This window comes from Syngnathus floridae, chromosome 15 (assembly GCF_059516105.1).
Source record: "Syngnathus floridae isolate MCC-2025c chromosome 15, RoL_Sflo_1.0, whole genome shotgun sequence".
Classification (NCBI taxonomy): domain Eukaryota; kingdom Metazoa; phylum Chordata; class Actinopteri; order Syngnathiformes; family Syngnathidae; genus Syngnathus; species Syngnathus floridae.
The window spans coordinates 3,191,115-3,213,680 of record NC_142427.1 but is presented as its reverse complement, the minus strand read 5'-3'; the positions used below and the strand labels follow the sequence as shown (position 1 = coordinate 3,213,680).

Sequence of the window (22,566 nt, the reverse complement as noted above, 5' to 3'; positions counted from 1 at the left end):
CAAGACTCCACATTGTTGGACAATCTGACCACATCTCACTGTTTCTGTACCCAGCATACCGACAGAAACTAAACCAAACAAACCCCGCCACCAAACAAATCAAACTATGGACACCAGAGGCTGAGTACATCCTGCAGGACTGCTTTGCTCAAACAGACTGGGATGTGTTTAAAGCTGCTGCCACAATGGAGGACTCCTCAATCAGCATCCAGGACTATGCTGACTACGTGACCAGGTACATCAACATGTGTTGATAACATCGTGCCCACTCTTCAGGTGAGGAAGTTCCCCAACCAGAAGCCCTGGATAAACAGCCAGGTATGTCACGTGCTGTGTGCTCGTTCTCTCGCATCCAGATCAGACGATGAGGCAGAGTACAAAACTGCGAAGTACAGACTGAGAAAGGTCATCAAAGCTGCCAAGAAGCAGTACAGAGATAAGCTGGACGGCTTCTATTCCACTGCTGACCCCGGGCGGATGTGGCAGGGCCTCCAGCACATCACAGGCTACAGGACCTCCACCAGCATCATCGGCCACACAGACAGCCTACCGGATGACCTCAACAACTTCTAAATCCGCTTTGAGACCTCCAACCCCAGCAAAGAGAGGCACACACACACCTGGACCACCCGACCCCAGACCTCCCCCCCACCAACAGTTTCATCAGGCCAGGTATGCAGAACCCTGCAGAACCCTGAGGAAGATCAACCCCCGCAAAGCAGCAGGACCAGACAACATGCCTGGGCGGGCCCTCAGAGCATGCACCAACGAGCTGGCAGATGTTCTCACCTCCATCTTCAATCTTTCACTCAGCCAGAGCATCGTCCCCACCTGTTTCAAATCCACAACAATCGTCCCCCTCCCCAAAGAAAGCCCGCTCACCTGCCTGAATGCCCTATCATCATGAAGTGCTTTGAAAGAACAGTGCTGGCCCACATCCAGAGCAGCATACCGGACTCTCTGGACACCTTGCAGTATGCCTATCGGCCCAAAAGGTCCACCTCAGACGCCATCGCTGCTGCTCTTCATTACTGCCACTCCCACCATGAAAATAAGGACGCGTATGTCAGGATGCTCTTTGTTGACTACAGTTCTGCTTTCAACATGGTCATCCCCCACAAACTCATCCATAAACTGTCCACACTCGGTCTTCACCCCAACCTCTGTGACTGGCTCTTGGATTTTTTGACTGGCAGGCCTCGGTCTGTCAGGATTGGAAACAGGACTTCAGCCAGCATCATCACCAACATTGGTACCCCACAGGGATGCGTGCTCAGCCCCATCCTCTACACCCTGTTCACCCATGACTGCGTTGCCTCCCACATAGACAACATTATCCTGAAGTTTGCAGACAACACCGCAGTGATTGGACGCATCACTGGCGGAGGTGAGGTTGGCTACAGGAGGGAGGTGGACAGCCTAGTGTCATGGTGTGAAGAAAACAATCTCTTCCTCAACATGGACAAGACGAAGGAGATGATAGTGGACATGAGTAAGAAAAGGGGACCTCACCAGCCACTTTTCATCCGACAGCTTGAAGTTGAGAGGGTGAGCAGCTTCAGATACTTCCGTGTCCATCTCAGTGACGACCTCACCTGGACACTCAACATCACACAGCTGGTCAAAAAGGCTCAACAGCGGCTGTATTTCCTGAGGAGGCTGAGGAAGTTTGGAATGTCCCCCAAGATCCTCAGCAACTTCTACAGCTGCTGCATCCAGAGCATCATGACCAGCTGCATCTCCGTGTGGTACGGCAGCTGTACTGCTGCGGACAGCAAGTGACTGCAGAGAGTGGTGAGGATGGCAGAGAAAATCACCCGAACTCCGCTGCCCTCTCTGCAGAGTATCCAACGCCGTAGGGTCCACAGGAGAGCGGCGTCCATCCTTAAAGACCCCACCCACCCCCAACATGGACTGTTCACACTTCTCCCCTCAGGCCGGAGGTACAGAAGTGTAAAATGTAAAACCTCCCGTTTCAAGAACTCTTTCTTCCCCACGGCTATTAGACTCCAAACAGCTGACCAGATCACTCCCTTAGTCACCGATCTGCACTTTACTGTACACTGTTTACACTCACTATGTTTTGCACTGCATTCTCACCTGTTGAGCAGTACATTCACTGTTGCACAATGTCAATTTTTTCACTAGCCTATATTGCACATCCCTCAACTTCGTACATATATTGTGTTATTGTTGAGGCGGCCGACCTGAGCTGTGGCCGTAAGGTCGTTGGTGCCTGACGTGGCGGCAATCCCCGAACCCGCTGGTGAACACCGCTGGTAAGGGATGTCGTCAAGCTGAAGAAGGAGTCGTATCGGGCCATTTTGCCCTGCGGGACTCCGGAGGCAGCTGACAGATACCGGATGGCCAAGGGGAACGCGGCTTCGGCGGTTGCTGAGGCAAAAACCCGGGCGTGGGAGGAGTTTGGCGAGGCCATGGAGAATGACTTGCGGACGGCTTTGAGGAAATTCTGGTCCACCATCCAGGGTTTCAGGAGGGGGAAGCAGTGCAACGTCAACACTGTTTACAGTGGGGATGGCGTGCTGCTGACCTCAACTCGGGATGTCGTGAGTCGGTGGGGAGAATACTTCGAAGACCTCCTCAATTCCACATACACGCCTTCCATTGTGGAAGCAGGGCCTGAAGACTCTGAGGCGGACTCTCCAATCCCGGGTCAAAGTCACTGAGGTAGTTAAAAAACTCCTTGGTGGCAAGGCCCCGGGGGTGGATGAGATCCGCCTGGAGTTCTTGAAGGCTCTGGATGTTGTGGGGCTGTCATGGCTGACACGCTTCTACAACATTGCGTGGACATTGGGGACAGTGCCTCTGGATTGGCAGACTGGGGTGGTGGTTCTTCTCTATGAGAAGGGGGACCGGAGGGTGTGTTCCAATTACAGTGTAATCACACTCCTCAGCCTCCCTGGTAAGGTCTATTCAGGGGTGTTGGAGAGGAGGGTTCGTCGGGAGGTCGAACCTCAGATTCAGGAGGAGAAGTGTGGCTTTCATACTGGCCGTGGAACAGTGGACCAGCTCTACACATTCGGCAGGATCTTCGAGGGTGCATGGGAGTTCGCCCAACCAGTACACATGTGTTTGTGGACTTGGAGAAGGCGTTCGACCGTGTCCCTCGGGAGGTTCTGTGGAGGGTGCTTCGGTAGTACGGGGTACCGAGCCAACTGATAAGGGCGGTTCGGTCCCTGTATCAGCGATGCCAGAGTTTGGTCCGCATTTCCGGCAGTAAGTCGGATTCGTTCCGTGTGAGGGTTGGACTCCGCCAAGGCTGCTTTTTGTCACTGATTCTGTTAATAATTTTTATGGACAGAATTTCTAGGTGCAGCCAAGGCATTGAGGGCATCCGGTTTGGGGACCTCAGCATCGCGTCTCTGCTTTTTGCAGACGACGTGGTGCTGTTGGCTTCTTCAGGCCGTGATCTCCAGCTCTCACTGGAGCGGTTCGCAGCCGAGTGTGAAGCGGTCGGGATGAGCGTCAGTACCTCCAAATCCGAGTCCATGGTCCTCGATCGGAAAAGGGTCGAATGCCCCCTCCGGATCGGGGATGAGATCCTGCCCCAAGTGGAGGAGTTCAAGTATCTTGGGGACTTGTTTACGAGTGAGGGCAGTAATGCGGACTCTGTACCGGTCTGTCGTGATAAAGAGAGAGCTGAGCCAGAAGGCAAAGCTCTCAATTTACCGGTCGATTTACGCTCCTACCCTCACCTATGATCATGAGCTATGGGTCGTGACCAAAAGAACGAGATCCCGGATACAAGCGGCCGAAATTAATTTTCTCTGCAGGATGTCCGGGCTCTCCCTTAGAGATAGGGTGAGAAGCTCGGTCATCCGGGAGAGACTCAGAGTAGAGTCGCTACTCCTCCACGCTGAGAGGAGCCAGATGAGATGGCTCGGGCATCTCATCAGGATGCCTCCTGGACGCCTCCCTGGGGAGGTGTTCGGGCATGTCCCACCGGTAGGAGAACCCGGGGACAACCCAGAACCCTCCACAGAACTTCCCGAAGGACACGGTCGAACGCCTTCTCCAAGTCCACAAAACACATGTGGACTGGTTGAGCGAACTCCCATGCCCCCTCGAGGATCCTGCCGAGGGTGTAGAGCTGGTCCACTGTTCCACAGCCAAGACGAAAGCCACACTGCTCCTCCTTAATCCGAGGTTCGACCTCCCGACGGACCCTCCTCTCCAGCATCCCTGAATAGACCTTACCAGGGAGGCTGAGGAGTGTGATTCCCCTGTAGTTGGAACTTCTTAAAGAGGGGAACCATCACCCAAGTCTGCCAATCCAGAGGCACCATCCCCGATGTCCACGCAATGGACGTGTCAGCCATGACAGCCCCACAACATCCAGAACCTTTAAAAACTCTGGGCAGATCTCACCGCCGGGGCCTTGCCACTAAGGAGTTTTTTAACTACCGCAGTGACTTTGACACCAGATATTGGAGAGTCTACCTCAGAGTCTCCAGGCCCTGCTTCCACAATGGAAGGCGTGTCGGTGGAATTGAGGACGTCTTCGAAGTACTCTCCCCACCAACTCACGACGTCCCGAGTCGAGGTCAGCAGCACGCCATCTCCACTGTAAACAGTGTTGAAGTTGCACTGCTTCCCCCTCTTGAGACGCCGGATGGTGGACCAGAATTTCCTCAAAGCAGTCTGGAAGTCGTTCTCCATGCCCTCGCGAACTCCTCCCACGCCCGGGTTTTTGCCTCAGCAACCGCCGAAGCCGCAGTCCGCTTGGCCATCGGGTACTGGGTTAGGGTTAGCCGCCTCCGGAGTCCCGCAGGCCAAAACGGCCCGATAGGACTCCTTCTTCAACTTGACGGTGTCCCTTACCGCCTGTGACCACCAGCGGGTTCGGGGATTGCCGCCACGACAGGCACCAACCACCTTACGGCTGCCTCAACAATGGAGGCACGGAACATGGTCGACTTGGACTCAAGGTCCCCCACCTCCTCCGGAATGTGGGAAAAGCTCTGCCGGTGGTAGGAGTTGAAACTCTGCCAGACGTTCCCAGCAGACCCTCACAATACGTTTGGGCCTGACAGGTCGGACTGGCATCTTCCCCCACCATCGGCGCCAACCCACCACCAGGTGGTGATCAGTTGACAGCTCCGCCCCTCTCTTTACCGGAGTGTCCAAAACATACGGCCGCAAATCCAATGACACGACTACAAAGTTGTTCATCGAACTGCGGCCTAGGGTGTCCTGGTGCCAAGTGCACACATGGACACCCTCGTGCTTAATCATGGTGTTCATTATTGACAATCTGTGTCGAGCACAGAATTCTAATAATAGAACACCGCTTGGGTTCAGATCAGGGAGGCCGTTCCTCCCAATCACGCCCTTCCAGGTCTCACTGTCATTGCCCACGTGAGCATTGAAGTCACCCGATAGAACGATGGAGTCCCCAGAAGGAGCGCTCTTCAGCACTTCTTCCAAGGACTCCGAAAAGGGTGGGTACTCTGAGCTGCTGTTTGGTGTATAGACACAAACAACAGTCAGGACCCGTCCCCCCACCCGAAGGCGGAGGGAGGCTACCCTCTCGTTCACTGGTGTGAACCCCAATGTGCAGGTGCCCAGCCGGGGGGCAATAAGTATACCCACACCTGCTCGACGCCTCTCACGGTGGGCAACTCCAGAGTGGAAGAGAGTCTAGCCCCTCTCAAGAGGGGCTTGTACCGGAACCCAAACTGTGCGTGGAGGCAAGCCATGGCTGACAGGGGCTGTACTCAGGCTGCTGAGGGCCAGAGACAAAGCCTTCAGAGCTGGGGATGAGGCTGGCTTGGGAAAAGCAAGGGCCAACCTGTCCCAGAGCATCAAGGAAGCGAAAAAGGCATTCTCTTCCAAGATTACCGCCCACTTCAAAGACAGCAGGGACGCACGGAGCCTATGGCAAGGCATTCAGACCATCACGTACGACAAGCCTGCGCCGCAGAGCTGTGAGGGCAACATCCCTCTGCTCAACGATCTGAACCGCTTCTTTGCTCGCTTCGACGCTCAGAACAGCACTTGCTCGCTGAAGACCCCTCCCCGTCCACACCAGCAGCCTCTCTGCCGATAGCGTGAAGAGGACGCTTGCCGCTATCAACACCCATAAGGCGGCAGGCCAAGACAACATCCCAGGTCGAGCGCTGAAGGACTGCGCTGGGGAGCTGATGGGTGTCTTCACGGACATCTTTAACATTTCCCTGCAGCAGGCCATCGTCCCATCATGTTTCAAGGCTGCCACCATCATACCTGTGCTGAAGAAACCTGCTCCATCCTGCTTCAATGACTACCACCCCGTGGCACTGACACCCATCATCATGAAGTGCTTTGAGCGGCTTGTCATGGAGCACATCAGATCCATTCTCCCCCCCACCATAGACCCCTTCTGGTTTCCTTACCGAGCCAAACGGTCCTCTGAGGATGCTATCTGCTCTGCCCTCCACTCAGCCCTCACCCACCTGGAGAAGAGACTCGTATGTGAGATTGCTGTTTGTGGACTTCAGTTCTGCATTCAACACCATTGTACCACAGCGACTCATCTGCAAACTCGACAAGCTGGGCCTCAGTACCTACCTCTGCAACTGGCTACTGGACTTCCTCTGTCAGAGGCCTCAGGTAGTATGTGTTGGCGACAATATCTTCAGCAGCATCACGCTGAGCACGGGGGCCCCCCAAGGCTGCGTGCTCAGTCCGCTGCTCTTCACCCTGCTGACGCATGACTGCACTGCAACCTACAGCAGCAACTGCGTGCTGAAATATGTCGACGACACGACTCTGGTGGGTCTCATCACCGAGGGCGACGAGATTCAATACAGGTCGGAGGTCGACCTTCTGGCCACGTGGTGCAGGGACAACCACCTCCTGCTGAACGTCAACAAGACCAAGGAGATTGTTGTTGACTTCCGGAAGGGTCACACCCAACACCTGCCACTGACCATCGATGGTGCTGTGGTGGAGAGAGTGAGCAGCACCAGATTCCTGGGGGTGCACATCAGTGAGGACCTCTCCTGGACCACCAACAATGCATCACTGGCGAAGAAAGCACAGCGCCGCCTGTACTTCCTGCGGAAACTCAGGCGAGCAAGTGGTCCTCCGGCCATCATGACCACATTCTACTGTGGCACCATTGAGAGCGTCCTCTCCAGTTGTATCGCTGTGTGGGGTGGTAGCTGCACTGAATACAACATGAAGGCCCTGCAGCGCATAGTGAACACAGCTGGTAAAATTATTGGTGCTTCACTCCCCTCCCTGAAGGACATTTACACCTCCCATCTCACCCGCAAGGCGACCACGATTGTGTGTGATGTGAGTCACCCCGCTCACTCTTTGTGTGTCTTGACATGTGAAGAAATTGACAATAAAGCAGACTTTGACTTTTGACTTCATAAGGGGCTTTTGTGAGCCATGCTTCGTCTGGCCCCTCACCTAGGACCCTTTTGTCATGGGTGACCCTACCAGGGGCATGAAGCCCCAGCCAACATGGCTCCTAGGATCATTGGGACGCACAAACCCCTCCACCACGATAAGGTGACGACTCACGGAGGGGTTCATCCATTCCATTCACACTAGTATCCAGGTGTTGCTGTCACTCTACAATCTCAAATACAGGATACAATTGCTTGAACTGTCTTTTTCTTTAATGAATGAAAACAAATACATGACTGTGGTCCAGACTGTGCATACACAGACAATCTGCTGGAGGTGCCAGACTGAGGTAGGAAACAAAGAATATACAAATAAAGTGCAAAACATTGAAAGTAACATTGTATTTGCTTTAATAACTTTTCAGTTATAGTGAAATTGTAAAATTAACTTGTTTGCCCAAATAACCATAAAACGTTTACAATTTGGTACATAAAAGTGCAAAGGGTGCAAAGCCCAAATAAATTTCTCAAACAACAAGGAGAAAAATCCAATCACGATTCATTTGTGGTTCAACGCCATTGAGAGCACTAAAATCGCTCCTAAAATTCCTGAACGCTCTCATCGTATGATACCTTATTCTTGCCGTTTGACAAGAAAGGTCGAGTTGGAATGCTCATCGCGAAACATATGAATTTACATTGACTCCATAAACACATCACATTTGGATGACACATGAGCCATATGACTCTTTGTGGGGTAGCCAAATCCTTTTTCTCGCACCTAATTAAGCCTTGTTTACGGTATGTTTATTGTGAAGAGATTTTGGCATTCTTGAACAAAAGTGAACTGCCGTTCAAAACACAAAAACGCTCACGGAGCAAAACGGGCGCAACGTTCAGTTCATGAACTTTCATTCATTGAACGAGTACAGGTACAACAGTGTTTAACACTTAGATACATCTGTTCATTTTGGCAACATTTTTGTACATATATACAGTCAAACCTGGGTTTTCGAACGTCCCGGTTCTCAAACAAATCGGAATTCGAACGAAAAATTCAAGATTTTTTGCTTCGGTTGTCGAACAAAATTCGGAGCGCGAACCTCGCGAGATGAGCCAAGAGGACCCGAGAAAACCAGACCGCGCGGCCCGGATGCCGACTGACTCCGTTCGTTATTGTTGTATTTTTGTTACTTTGAGGATTGTATTAACCCCAAGTCATGCCGCCAAAGAAAGCAAGTGGGAGCAGTAAAGCCATCCTAAAACACAAAGACTGCACTCACGCCGGGCGACAGTGAGCGCCCGCGCGCTGCGGTTGCGCGATCGGACCAAATTAAGCTCCCTGCGCATTGAGGTCCACTTAAATTTTGGAAAGTACATCAGGACTTTAAAAATATTTTCTAAATTTTAGCGACAGCTCTGTCACAATAATGCCACCAACGCGGTGCAGTTGCGCGGCCGGTGGCGCGCTATGGTTGCGCGTTCGGCAGTGTGCTGCAGTTGCACGATCGGACAAAATAGCACAAATTAAAAAATGCTTAAAAAAGGCGTGTTTTTTAGTCTTAGAACGGATTAAAATTTTTCCATTATTTGTAATGGGAAAAATTAGATTCGGAATTTGAACAATTCACTTCTCGAACTGCCTTCTGGAACGGATTGTGGTCGAAAACCGAGATTTGACTGTACTGTATTTTCCGTACTATAGGGTGCACTTATAAGCTTATAATTTATTTAAATAAAACACAGTGCGCCTTATAATGCAGAGCGCTTTGTCTGTGGATCAATTGATGAATTTGTAGATCCTTACTGGTTGTACAACGCTCTGCCAAAATGTTTCAGTACGTTTCAGTACGACTAGTTGATGGGAGTGCAGTCAAACCGTGAATACACACACGTGAATACACACACGCTTTTCCGTTGCATTTCTAAGCTCTGCAATGACCGCTTAACTCTGCTTGTGATTGAACAGCAGCCCCAGCAGACAACCGCCTTCACCTGCACCATGTGCCGCCTGGACTTCCGCTGTCTCCGCTACCCTGGAATCATTTCTGCCGACTCCATGCCCGGCGGGGGCATGACAGACTACGCCGTGCAGATCTTCCACGACGCTCTCAAGACGGGCAAGTTTGAGTGCTTCCTGCAGCCCGACACGCGGCTTCCCATGATGTACATCGACGACTGCTTGCGCACCACCCTGGAGGCGCCGGCCAACATGCTCAGCATGCGCACGTACAACATCAACGCCATGAGCTTCTCGCCCGAAGAGCTGGTGCCGGAGCTGCGCAAGCACGTGCCCGCGCTGGAGGTCTCGTGCAACATGGACCCCGTCTGGCAAGCCATCGCCGACTCCTGGGCGATGGACTTTGACGACTCCAACGCCAAACGTGACTGGGCCTGGAAGCACGACTACACCTTGCCCGAGCTGGTGCAGACTATGCTGAACTTCCTCAGCGGCGACACGCGCATGGCCCACATCAGCTAGCCGTGCAGCGCCTAAGCTAAGCTAACGCAGCTTTTTTGTACATAGCGTACAAGTAGGTCACGTTGTTTTAATCCCGATAATATGTTGTAATTGTGTCTACCGGATGTGAGTGAACGCTAGCGCGACTTGCTGCCGCTGCTCTCCGGTCATATTTTTATGCTATTTGATGTCTGTACGGCGAACTTGAGTGCCTTGAAAGGCGCCTTATGAATAAAATGTATTATTATTAGTAGTCGTAAACTACAAGGTCACATCGCTTTCAGCATTATGGCAACCGTGGTTGGGGCGTCACTGAAGTAAACACTCATAGTACGAGTTCTCATACTGTGCTTACTCCTAGTCCAACAACACCACTCGTGTGTGTAAAGATGCCAAAATGACTGCATGCCTCTATCTGCTAATGGATTGTGGACGCCTGGGCTGATAAATCAGTCTCAACAGTGGTCCGAGCTTTCACGAAGGCAAGAATAATAACTGACTGAACTGCAAGGGAATAGCAGCGACACTGACACGGATAATGACGAGAGGGGATAATGAATGCCACACTCGCCCAACTGTTCAATTCAGACACGGAAGAGGAGGAATTTGACGGATTTGTGGACGGTGATATGTAAATATGTACATTAACATTTGAACAACGTCGTGTTATTGTGCAATGTTTGTGTTGTATATCGTTCAACTGTTTAAAAAAACTTCAATTCGGACACGGAAGAGGAAGAATTTCACGGATTCCTGGACGGAGATGTGTAAATATGCACATTAACGTTTGAACAACGTCATGTTATTGTGCAATGTTTGTATTGTACATCGTTCAACTGTTCAAAAAACTTCAATTCAGACACGGAAGAGGAAGAATTTGACAGATTTGTGGACGGGGATATGTAAATATGTACATTAACATTTGAACAACGACGTGTTATTGTGCAATGTTAGTATTGTATATCGATCAACTGTTGAAAAACACTTCAATTTGGACACAGAAGAGGAAGAATTCGACGGATTTGTGGACAGGGATATGTAAATATGCACATTAACATTTGTACAACGTCGTGTTATTGTGCAATGTTTGCATTGTATATCGTATTGTATATAAAGTTTGCTGTAAATAAAGTTTGAGGGATTTGTGGACAAGGATATGTAAATATGCACATTACAGTTTGAACAATGTTGTGTGCTTGTGCAATTTTTGCATTGTATGTCATATTGTATATAAAGTTTGCCGTATATAAAGTTTGGCTGACTACCTCATTGACTGGTTTGACATTCTTTTTAGCACAGCTCTATCTAGTGGATGCATAACGCAACCCCAGTCAACCCCAATTAGATGCAGTAGCTTCTATTTTATGCACATTTTAATCCGGTGTGCCGTATGTATGAAAACATTTCTAAAATAAAACATTCAATGAAGGTGCGCCTTATAGTGCAGAAAATACTGTACCTATTAATTGTTTTAAAGTGCACGTGTTTATATGCCTGCACCCTGGTGACTGGAGGACTAGATGGGGTAACGCCCAAGGATACTGATAAAGCCACAAACTCTGTAGAATACCCTTGTCAAACAACTATACAAACATGAGGACCGTAAAAGTTAAACACCACCTTTCTTTTGTCAGCAGGAGTGATCTTATTTTGGAATTGAAAAAAGCAGGATACAGGTGCGAGTACTGTACCTCAATATTTCGACATCAAAAACTGCTTGACAACATTTAGTTTTTGGCACTGATATATAAAATAGCTATAAAGGGCCGTTGCAGCCCTGACAATGTTGGGGTACCTGGCACAACAGGATACCAACATATTCAATTATTTTTTTTTTTGTAATGACATACATCAGATTAAAAATCTGATTCGAAATGCATCAAATCAAACTTAAGTACATCAGTTTGTGACTATTTTCTTATTGTTGCAATATTTAATTTAATTTGCAATAGTACATTACTTATACTGTCTAAAACCTTTTTAAAAACTGTCACTTTTATTTTAAAAAAGTAATACAATTGAAAGAATATTTAGTATTTATTTTTATTCTATTATTCAAATCTCCATACATATATATGACTAGGACTTTACGTGTTTCGTTGTAATATAACTGATTTTAAAGGCCCAGAGACACCGGTATATGTATAAATCGGTTTTAGTTAGCTTATGGGCTTATAAATATAAATTGACGATCGAAACAACGAAAAGGAAGCTGTTGCTCTGAAAAATATAATTTAAATTTGCCGCGCAGACGAGTTTGACTGCACCGAGCCGCCAGCCAGAAGTGACGTCGCATGACGTCTCAAGTTGTATGCGTTTAACTTCAGTGAATGTAAACAAAAAGAGAAGAGGGGTGAAGTGAATTTTGAACTTTATGCGTATCTGTATGTTGCATTAGATGATCCACTAGTAGCAGTAAGACTATCAAACTATTTTTGCTGTACAGAGAAGCTTTAGTTTCAGTAATGTATAAGTACTTAGTAGAAGATAGAAGGGCCAGTTGTCCGTGACCAGGGAGAGCTGAAGGGATGACCTTTTAGGGGAAACAAGCAGACTGGGACTCAAACTGCAGCTGTTACCCAAAGCCGGGACATCAGCTTCTTGTCAGGTATAAAAGCTACGGGCCTGACAAAAGAAAAAGGGGGGGCTCGCTCTAGCTCGGGCTCGCTCGCTCTCGCTCGCTCTTGAGCTTTTTACATCCATGCCTTGGGGCCACTCAACTTTTTGGAAAGACTTCACTCTGACATCGGTTGAATAAAATATTTTCCCAATCAGCCGTGGGTCCCTGAGGTGTTCATTTTCCTGGAACCAGCCACCGAGTGTTTTTTGGAGACCAGCGAAGCCACAAAAACCATATACCACAGGGGCCAGCGCGGAGACGTCGGGCCAGGCTTGCGGCCAACCCAGCTCGCCCAGCTGTGCCTTCCACTCTCCTGGCGTACGTTCGTTCGCGGGACGACAAGATGGGTTGCGTTTGCCTGATAGGATCCACGAACCAGACAGTGCGTGCCTGCTGTGCGCTCGTGTTCACAGTGGCCTGGTTGACTGTCATCTTTCCGGACTCTGCTGTGCATCGGGAGCGGCTCGCGTGCTATCACTCTTATTGTTCATCTTCTTGTTTTATTTTTCCTGTGTTGTTTACTTGTATGTGCGTTGTGAACTCTGTCTTGTCACCCTGGGATAGTGAGAAACGTAATTTCGATCTCTTTGTGTGTCTTGACATGCGGAGGAATTGACAATAAAGGAGACTTTGACTTTGAAAAGTATGTCGAAGCGTGACGGGAGGGGCACAATTCAGAAAACGTGCTCAGCTCGTCGAAAAAATGCGATTTAAGCAATAAAATTAAAAATGCGCCCTAAAACCAAACGCTGCAGATGTTCATTTCTTCACGCACAGTGGTCAACTCGGCACTCTAAAGCCCCCTGAGAACTTTTTAGTATGCCAACCTAACCACAGTGACGGGAGAGGCACAATTCAGAAAACGTGCTCAGCTTGTCGAGAAAATGCGATTTAAGCAATCAAATTAAAAATGCTTATAAAACCTAAACCAAACGTTGCAGGTGGTCATTTCTTCATGTGCCGAGATCAACTCGGCACTCTAAAGCCCCCAAGAGCACTTTTTACTATGCCAACCTAACCAGAGTGACAGGAGGGGCACAATTCAGAAAACGTGCTCAGCTCAGGCCAAGTGAACTGCTAGATTCATCATATTCTGCGTCAAAAGAGGTTTCTGAATTGGATAAAATGATGCTAGAAACGGAGCTGTCGCTATCATCTGCCATGTTGTTTGGGTTTGTTGAGATCCGGATGTACAACTTGTGACGTCACAGTAATGGCGCCACCAGTGTGGCTGCGTGCGGAACCCGATCGATAAACTGCCATTTAATTTTAGCTTTATTCTTAGTAATCGGTGTCCATTTTTAATTTCCAATGCGGCAAATGTGTTCTCTTTATACATTCTATCAAATTCCGTTCTAATTGAAAAAAAAAAAGGGATGTCTCTCGGCCTTTAATGTAAAAGCTGGTATAAGACTTAACAGATTTTTGTTGGTGGTGTGCCTCAAGATTTTTTCCCATGAAAATGTGTGCCATGAATGAAAAATGGTTGGGAGACACTGCCTTAGAGCATTGTAGCTCCATTAATATTTTCTCCATATGGTAGCCCAACAGAGATCAGTTAAGGTGCTGTTTGTTCCTTTTTATGCCATTTTGTTTGTCCGTTTGTGCACACCATGTCAAATCTCTCGTCATAATAGGGCATAGTATTCCTATTGGTCAATGCCCAAGAACCACTCAAAAGACGACGCAGGTTGTGTCACACGATTGGCAAGACGAACAAAAATTCTGGCATACCAGACTTTCATCATTGTGGTTGTGAGCCGTCCCAGACGCCAGGCATCCAATTGTTGATTATGTCACACTACACAGGCTACGACACGTCAAGACAACTCAAAATCGGCCACAACACGCTACATTTGTCTGCCTCAATATAAGGCTACATTCATGTGGTCTGATGTCGGCATTAGAGCCTTCCAGGAGGAGGGAGAACAAGTCACATAGTCTCAGGTCAGCTCTCGGCTAACTCAGAGAAAAGGATGCCCCCTGCCTTGCATAATCCTTTGGGCTGCAATACCTACATAACATCTGATTGGGCTTGGGACACAAGCACAGGCTTGATCAGCTAGCCATCATGAATGAGGGTGTCTCGTGTTTGAAGGTCGAAACACCCAATGAGTTACTGGAACACTCCTAACGATGCGTCCCAAAATGTACATCATTCTACTCTTAAAATCAAGGCGATCCTCGTATGAGTACCATCCAATGGCACAACGAACAGAATAACATTACATCCAGTGTTTTATAATTCTGTTTTAGGGACCATCCGCAAATTACATATCCTACGGTAACATCCATCCATCCATCCATCCATCCATCCATCCATCCATCCATCCATCCATCCATCCATCCATCCATTTTCTATACTGCTCGTCCCCACGGGGGTCACGGGCCTACGGTATCATGTCAGACCAATATCTGTTTTAGGGACTGTGCACAAATTACATGTCCTAGGGAACATATATGTCTGACAAATCAGCCTCACTCGATTAAGGGTTATTGTTGTAATTATCTTTAAACCCAGCCGCATGGGGTGTGCAGCCAGTACATTCTGAGTGCCAGTCCCAAGCCTGGATAAATGAGGGTTGTATCAGGCGGGGAATGTGACGTAAAACAAGCCAACAAAAACATGCAAATCAAATTTCCATTCATCGTGGATCAGGTTAACAAAGTGCTGTTGCCCAACAGGGAGCTGGTGGAAATTGAGCTACTGCTGGGCAGAGAAAAAGAGGAGGAGATTGTGTCCTAATCATTGTCACGATTACCGTAATTTTCGGACTATAAGCCGCGTTTTTTTTCATAGTTTGGGTGGGGGGGCGATTTATACAGAGGAGTGACATATGTGAATTTTTTCACAAATGTTCAAAATTAAAAAAAAAAAAAAAAAAAGTGAAACCGCGATAAACAAACCGTGATGTAGCAAGGGATTACTGTAATTTGAATTTCAAGTGACGTCAGCGCGCGGCGGTTGTTTACATAAAGGACAAAGATTTGATCACGGGATGACGAAGATGACGAAGGGCCCCATGTACCTCGGCATCATTAGCGGCTTTGTTTGTAAGTGACACGGAGGACGAAGGGTTTGAAGGATTTAATGATTTGGAGTGACACAGAAGGTTTGAAAAACTATTATGGCTTTTACGCACGCCAGGTCCTACTCTACGGAGCTCTCTTTCACCTCCGTGAATGGAAGTCAAGGGCCGGCGCTCGGCCGGGTAGCTGTCCGGAGACGGTGGATGGGGCTCGGACATGGCTTTTACGCACGCCCGGTCCTATTCTATAGAGCTCTCCTCCACCTCCGTGGCTGGAAGTGCCACCTCCTGGGATGGAAGTCCACGCTGCCACAAGCCTGGAAGTCAACGCCGGTGCTTGGGGCTGTGTGACGGGGAACTATTTATGTTATAGTTATTTGATATATTTTATTTCATATAGCAACTTGTATATGTTTTTATCATTACAGTTCAGTAGTTGTTGGCTCGTTGAACTCTTGTTTTGTTAAATAAAGAGCCGTTTACCAAACCCACATCTTTCCTTGTACTTTGTTAACGCTACGATATAGTTATTGGAATAACGACGAGGCTGACGTCAGGGTGCATGCGCGGCGTAGTTGACAAAGGACGAGGAATTTGATTGATGCATTTAATGATTTGGAGTGACACAGATGGTTTGACAATATTATTGCTTATCCATCCATCCATTTTCTGAACCGCTTAGTCCCCACGGGGGTCGCGGGCGTGCTGGAGCCTATCCCAGCCGTCATCGGGCAGTAGGCGGGGGACACCTTGAACCGGTTGCCAGCCAATCGCAGGGCACACAGAGACAGACAACCATTCGCACCCACACTCACACCTAGGGACAATTTGGAGTCTTCAATCGGCCTACCAAGCATGTTTTTGGAATGTGGGAGGAAACCGGAGTGCCCGGAGAAAACCCACGCGGGCCCGGGGAGAACATGCAAACTCCACACAGGGAGGGCCGGAGGTGGAATCGAACCCGCGCCCTCCTAACTGTGAGGCGGACGTGCTACCCAGTGCTCCACCGAGCCGCATTATTGCTTATATAATAGATATTTGATATATAATTTATATATCGTTATATGGGCCTGTGGAATATTTTGAAGTGCAAGCGCCGTCAGCGCATTGTTGACATAAAGGACGATCGATGGATTTAATGAATTGGAGTGACACAGATGGTTTTATAAACGTCTTATTTATGTAATAGTTATTTGAATAACTCTGAATGTTACATTAGGCTCGTTCTCAGCTCTTTGTTTGTGTTTATGTCACATTAGCATTACCTATCGTTTAGCCTGTTGTTGCTCGTTCATGTCTGGATTTTGTCGAATAAATTTCCCCCAAAATGCGACTTATACTCCGGAGCGACATATATAGTATGTTTTTTTTTTCACGTTATTGTGCATTTTATGGCTAATGCGACCTATATTCCGGAGCGACTTTTAGTCCCAAAAATACAATAGTTTATTCAATATTGAAATCACGATAATTTACACGAATGTTTTTGAAATTGGAACAGCATTTACTGAACATGTTTAGAACAGTATTTCTTGAACATGTTTTAAAAAAACACTCATGTTAACAACTGTTTATTTTCTGGACTAGATTCAAACTAGTTTCATGTTCAGTTCACAAATTCTAAAATACCGTATTTGCCGGTGTATTGGTCGACCTTTTTCGATCCAAAATCGACCGAAAAAGATCGACCTCGACTTATACACCGAGTCATAAAATTTAACTTCGTATTCATCGTTTCAAATGTGATGGTAATCAAGGCCGTTTCTCATGCATCTCATTGTGCGTTGCACTTAGAAAATTTGAACCGGGCGGCGTGCGCGAGTGCGCGGCCCGCTGGAAGTCGAATGAGGCTCCGCGATCTCCTCCGCGGTGCTTATAAACAGCCGATCCGCTCGGCGGGGGCTATTTTCGGCCACTTGGCGCGTGCGCACGGCCTCCCGGATGTGCCGGGCGCCGTGCGCGAGCTCGCCGGCTGCTGGAAGTCGAATGAGGCTCTGCGATCTCCTCCGCGGTGCTTATAAAGTGCCGATCCGCTCGGCTTGGAGCTATTTCCGGCCTCCCGTTGGTGCCGGGCGGCGTGCGCGAGCTCGCCGGCCGCTGGAAGTCGAATGAGGCTCCGCGATCTCCTCCGCGGTGCTTATAAACAGCCGATCCGCTCGGCTGGAGTTATTTCCGGCCACTGCGCATGCGCACGGCCTCCCGGAATTTGAACACATTTCGTCAATAAATTTCGCATATTTCTGAATTTTGAAGTTTAATATGATGCAACAATTGAGCTCGACTTATACAAAGGATATATCATAAAATCGTAAATTTCCGTCGAATTTTAGGGGGTTGACTTATACACCGAGTCGACCTATACACCGGCAAATACGGTAACTGAAATTTTATGAACTGGGTTTATGGTTCCAAAAATGAAAAGTTTATAGTTCTTTTATTCCCCAATAAAAAAGAAAGTTGCTTTGAGCTGTTATTGTCTAGCATTCTGGTATTTTCTCATTGTTTTCATCCACTCCATTCACATAGTATCCAGGTGCTATCACCGTACAATCTTAAATACAAGAAGAAATTGGTTGAATTGACATTTTCTTTAATGAATTGAAACAAAAACATGACTGTGGTCCAGAATGTGCACAAACACAAACTGCTTAGATGCCAGACTAAAGTTGGAAATGAAGCATGTACAAATGAAGTATTCAACATGAAAAACAAACATCATATTTGCTTTAATTAACTTTTCATTTTAGTGAATGAATTAGTTCGTGTTTTACAAAGAACCAGAAAATGTTTAGAATTTGGGACATAAAATTGCAAAGGTACAGGAGGTGAAGAAATGGGGTCGAAATACAAAAAGTCCTGCCTAGCTACAAAAACAGATATGCAGACATTGAATGAAGTACATAAGCAGACAAGTATATTCACATATTAAATCAATACGTGCACACCAAACCAATAAAGAAGACATAACAGAAGACATTGTTATACGTATATGGTGATGACATAGGTTTTTATAACTTCATGATCCGATATGTATTTCTGTGCACTTTGAAATAACAAATGTTTGTTGATATATTGCCTGAATAGCATAACGACCCTTAAGGAACTGTTTAATGCATGCCTGATGTTATTCTAATTCACAGACACGACCCAAGGTGTCTAAGAATGTTTTGTGCTTGATTATATCTTATGTTTTGATTAATGCTTGATGTGATGTCGTATTTTGCCTAATGCTAGATGCCAGCCTTGGATTACTATTGAATGTTCTGGACAGAAAGAAAATGTTTTGACGAATAATGAAAACTACGGTCGGAAGCATAATTAAACTAATGGTAAGTGGTGAGTAAGAACTTTGCATAGTCAGGGAACATTAACGAATTGATGATGTCACACACAAAACACATAAGTCCGTACAAAATGAAAAAAGTGGAAGGATGATGAGTGGACGAGGTGCGACAGTGTATGTGCAAGAATGGAGGAGAATGTTTACAGGAAGGTCACTTGGAGATAAAACCAGCAGGTGCCAGAGGGAGACAGCCAAGAACCCGGCCAAAGATGATCGCCAAGGCCAAAAGACGAAAAGGAAAACTACAGCCACCACACACATCGAATCGCCCATAATCAGCACCCAACGCCACGGAACCAGCTGTCACTGAATCAGCACCCAGTCCCATGGAATCAAACTCTCCTGCGAACATGCCCCACCCCAAAGACTCATCACCCGTCAAACTCGGCCCACACCGGCATGTGCAACTGAATATAAGCTGACCAAAGAACCTTGAACGTTGCCTTTTCTGAATGGAGACTTTCTGCTCTTGAGCATGGTCGCACGAAAGGCCTAGCGGTCTATTGTACTTTCCTGAAAACAGAACTTTCTTAACAAGAATTGTGATTGAACTCAACCAACCTGTGTACGTCTAAATTTTGTTTCGGTGTCTCAGACTTTTCCTTACATTGCAAAAGACAACGAACACGCAGGGAGTAAATTGGATAACAGGTGATTTGCTCTGGCTTTTGCCGTGAGGCATGGATAGTGCGCTTCCTAAATTGTGAACCAAATCCAAGAGGTGCAAAGCCCAAATAAATTACTAAAACAACAGAAATAATCTGATGAAGAGTAATTCGTGCTTCAACGCCAAATTTCTGAATGCTCTCAGATACCTTATCGTTGCCATTTGACAAGAAAGTGCAAGTGGGGATGCTTGTTGCGCGAGCGACGTGTTTTCATCGAATTCTCCGCCTTGTTTACAGTGTGATTAGAAGGGTTTTATTTCTAAGTCTAAAAAGAGAAAATCTGGTATCCTCGAACTTAAGTAAACTGCCGTTCAAAACATTCATTGGCCCCAAAATGAGCGCATTCACAAAAACGTTCACAAAGCAAAAATGTGCTACGTTCAGTTCACGTTGATCCAGAATATGAACGAGTTCATGAACTTTTGTTCATTGAACACGTTCAGGTACAACACTGCCTGTTAAAAATGGCCTGGAGATCCATTCTCCACACACGCGGGGGTGTAGCAGTTGAGTTGCACATGCACGTCTCAAACAGAAACACCTAATAATCGTTTTGCCTTTAATATATAATTTTGAGATTATCTGGAGCCAAAATTGTAATTTTTTCCATTTTCTGTACAGCTTAACCCCACGGGGGTCGTGGGCGTGCTGGAGCCTATCCCAGCAGTCAGCAGGCAGTAGGCGGGGGACACCCTGAACCGGTTGCCAGCCGATCGCAGGGCACACAGAGACAAACAACCATCCGCACTCGCACTCACAGCTAGGTGCAATTTAGGCGCAATCAATCGGCCTAGCAAGCATGTTTGTGCGATGTGGGATGAAACCGGAGTGCCAGGAGCAAACCCACGTGGGCACGGGGAGAACATGCAAACTCCAGACAGGGAGGGCCGGAGTTGGAATCGAACCAGCACCCTCTCAAAGGCCTAGAGACATCCCTTTTTTTTTTTAATTAGAACGGAATTTGATAGAATGTATAAAGAGAACACATTTGCCGCTTTGGAAATTAAAAATGGACACCGATTATTAAGAATAAAGCTAAAATTAAATGGCAGGGTTCCGATCGATCGGGTTCCGCACGCAGCCACACTGGTGGCGCCATTACTGTGACGTCACAAGTTGTACATCCGGATCTCAACAAACCCAAACAACATGGCAGATGATAGCGACAGCTCCGTTTCTAGCGGCAATATTAGCATCATTTTATCCTATTCAGAAACCTCTTTTGACGCAGAATATGATGAATCTAGCAGTTCACTTGGGCTGAGCTGAGCACGTTTTCTGAATTGTGCCCCTCCCGTCACTCTGGTTAGGTTGGCATAGTAAAAAGTGCTCTTGGGGGCTTTAGAGTGCCGAGTTGATCTCGGCACATGAAGAAATGACCACTTGCAACGTTTGGTTTAGGTTTTATAAGCATTTTTAATTCGATTGCTTAAATCGCATTTTCTCGACAAGCTGAGCACGTTTTCTGAATTGTGCCTCTCCCGTCACTGTGGTTAGGTTGGCATAGTAAAAAGTTCTCAGGGGGCTTTAGAGTGCCGAGTTGACCACTGTGCGTGAAGAAATGAACATCTGCAGCGTTTGGTTTTAGGGCGCATTTTTAATTTTATTTCTTAAATCGCATTTTTTCGACGAGCTGAGCACGTTTTCTGAATTGTGCCCCTCCCGTCACGCTTCGACATACTTTTCAAAGTCAAAGTCTCCTTTATTGTCAATTCCTCCGCATGTCAAGACACACAAAGAGATCGAAATTACGTTTCTCACTATCCCAGGGTGACAAGACAGAGTTCAGAACGCACATACAAGTAAACAACACAGGAAAAATAAAACAAGATGAACAATAAGAGTGATAGCACGCTAGCCGCTCCCGATGCACAGCAGAGTCCGGAAAGATGACAGTCAACCAGGCCACTGTGAACACGAGCATACAGCAGGCACGCACTGTCCGGTTCGTGGATCCTATCAGGCGAACGCAACCCATCTTGTCGTCCCGCGAACGAACGTACGCCAGGAAAATGGAAGGCACGGCTGGGTGTGCTGGGTTGGCCGCAAGCCTGGCCCGACGTCTCCGCGCTGGCACCTCTTCTCTTTTTGTTTACATTCACTGAAGCTAAACGCGTACAACTTGAGACGTCATGAGACGTCACTTCCGGCTGGGTGCAGTCAAACTCGTCTGCGCGGCAAATTTAAATTATATTTTTCAGAGCAACAGCTTCCTTTTCGTTGTTTCGATCGTCAATTTATATTTATAAGCCCATAAGCTAACTAAAACCGATTTATACATATACCGGTGTTTCTGGGCCTTTAACCGTGCTAACCAGTGTGCCACCGTGCCACCCCCAAAATCTTAATCATGATTAAAATTTGATCAATTGAGGAGCCCTATTGTGTGCATAGACAGCGAGAGAAGAGGAAAACTAGATGGGTGGAAGCGAGAGTTGGGACTTTGAATGTTAGAAGCATGACTGGTCAAGGGAGATAGTTGACTAACATAATAGAGTGGGGAAAGGTAGACATATTGTGTGTGCGCAAGAGAACAAAATGGAAGGGAAGTAAGAGCAGGAGCATAGGCGGAGGGTTGAAGTTGCATCATGGTGTAAATAGGAAGAGAAATGGTGTTGGAGTCTATTTAAAGGAAGCGTGTGTTAATAGCGTATCAGAGGTTATGTCGGACAGTGTGATGAGTGTGAAGCTGGAAATTGAAGAGTTGATGATGAATATCATCAGTGCATAGGTTTCGAGTTGAAGGAGAAAGATGTTTTCTGAACTGAGGGAGATGAGATGGTGGAGTGCCCATGTATTAAAGAGTGGTGATAGGAGCAGACTTCAATGGGCATGTCGGTGAAGGGAACGGAGGTGATGAAGAAGTAATGGATAGAAATGGTAGGATTGTGGAAGGGCAGTTAGTAGTTGATTTCGCAAAAATGATGGAAATGGCTGTGGTGAATAGCGAAATTTAAGAAAAGGCAGGAGCACAGGGTGATCTATACGAACGGAGGAAGGTGCACACAGGTGGACTTGGAGTTCAACATAAACGAAATTGAAGACTGTAAGGTGGTGGCAGGAGAGAATATAGCTAGAATGCAT

The 22,566-nt window shown here is 47.3% G+C and overlaps 1 protein-coding gene and 1 pseudogene across 1 annotated transcript in view; one reads left to right on the top strand and one right to left on the bottom strand.

Annotated features, from left to right (window-relative positions):
• amot (angiomotin) overlaps positions 1 to 22,566 on the bottom strand; it is a 157,574-nt gene that overhangs the window by 130,052 nt on the left and 4,956 nt on the right. The window contains exons 2-3 of the mRNA XM_088397667.1: positions 6,933 to 7,191; positions 6,396 to 6,861 (exon numbers count right to left, since the gene is read on the bottom strand). The gene's annotated coding sequence lies outside the window, so the exon portion shown is untranslated. The remainder of the gene's footprint in view (positions 1 to 6,395; positions 6,862 to 6,932; positions 7,192 to 22,566) is intronic.
• LOC148385879 (L-threonine 3-dehydrogenase, mitochondrial pseudogene) lies at positions 4,339 to 9,843 on the top strand (annotated as a pseudogene).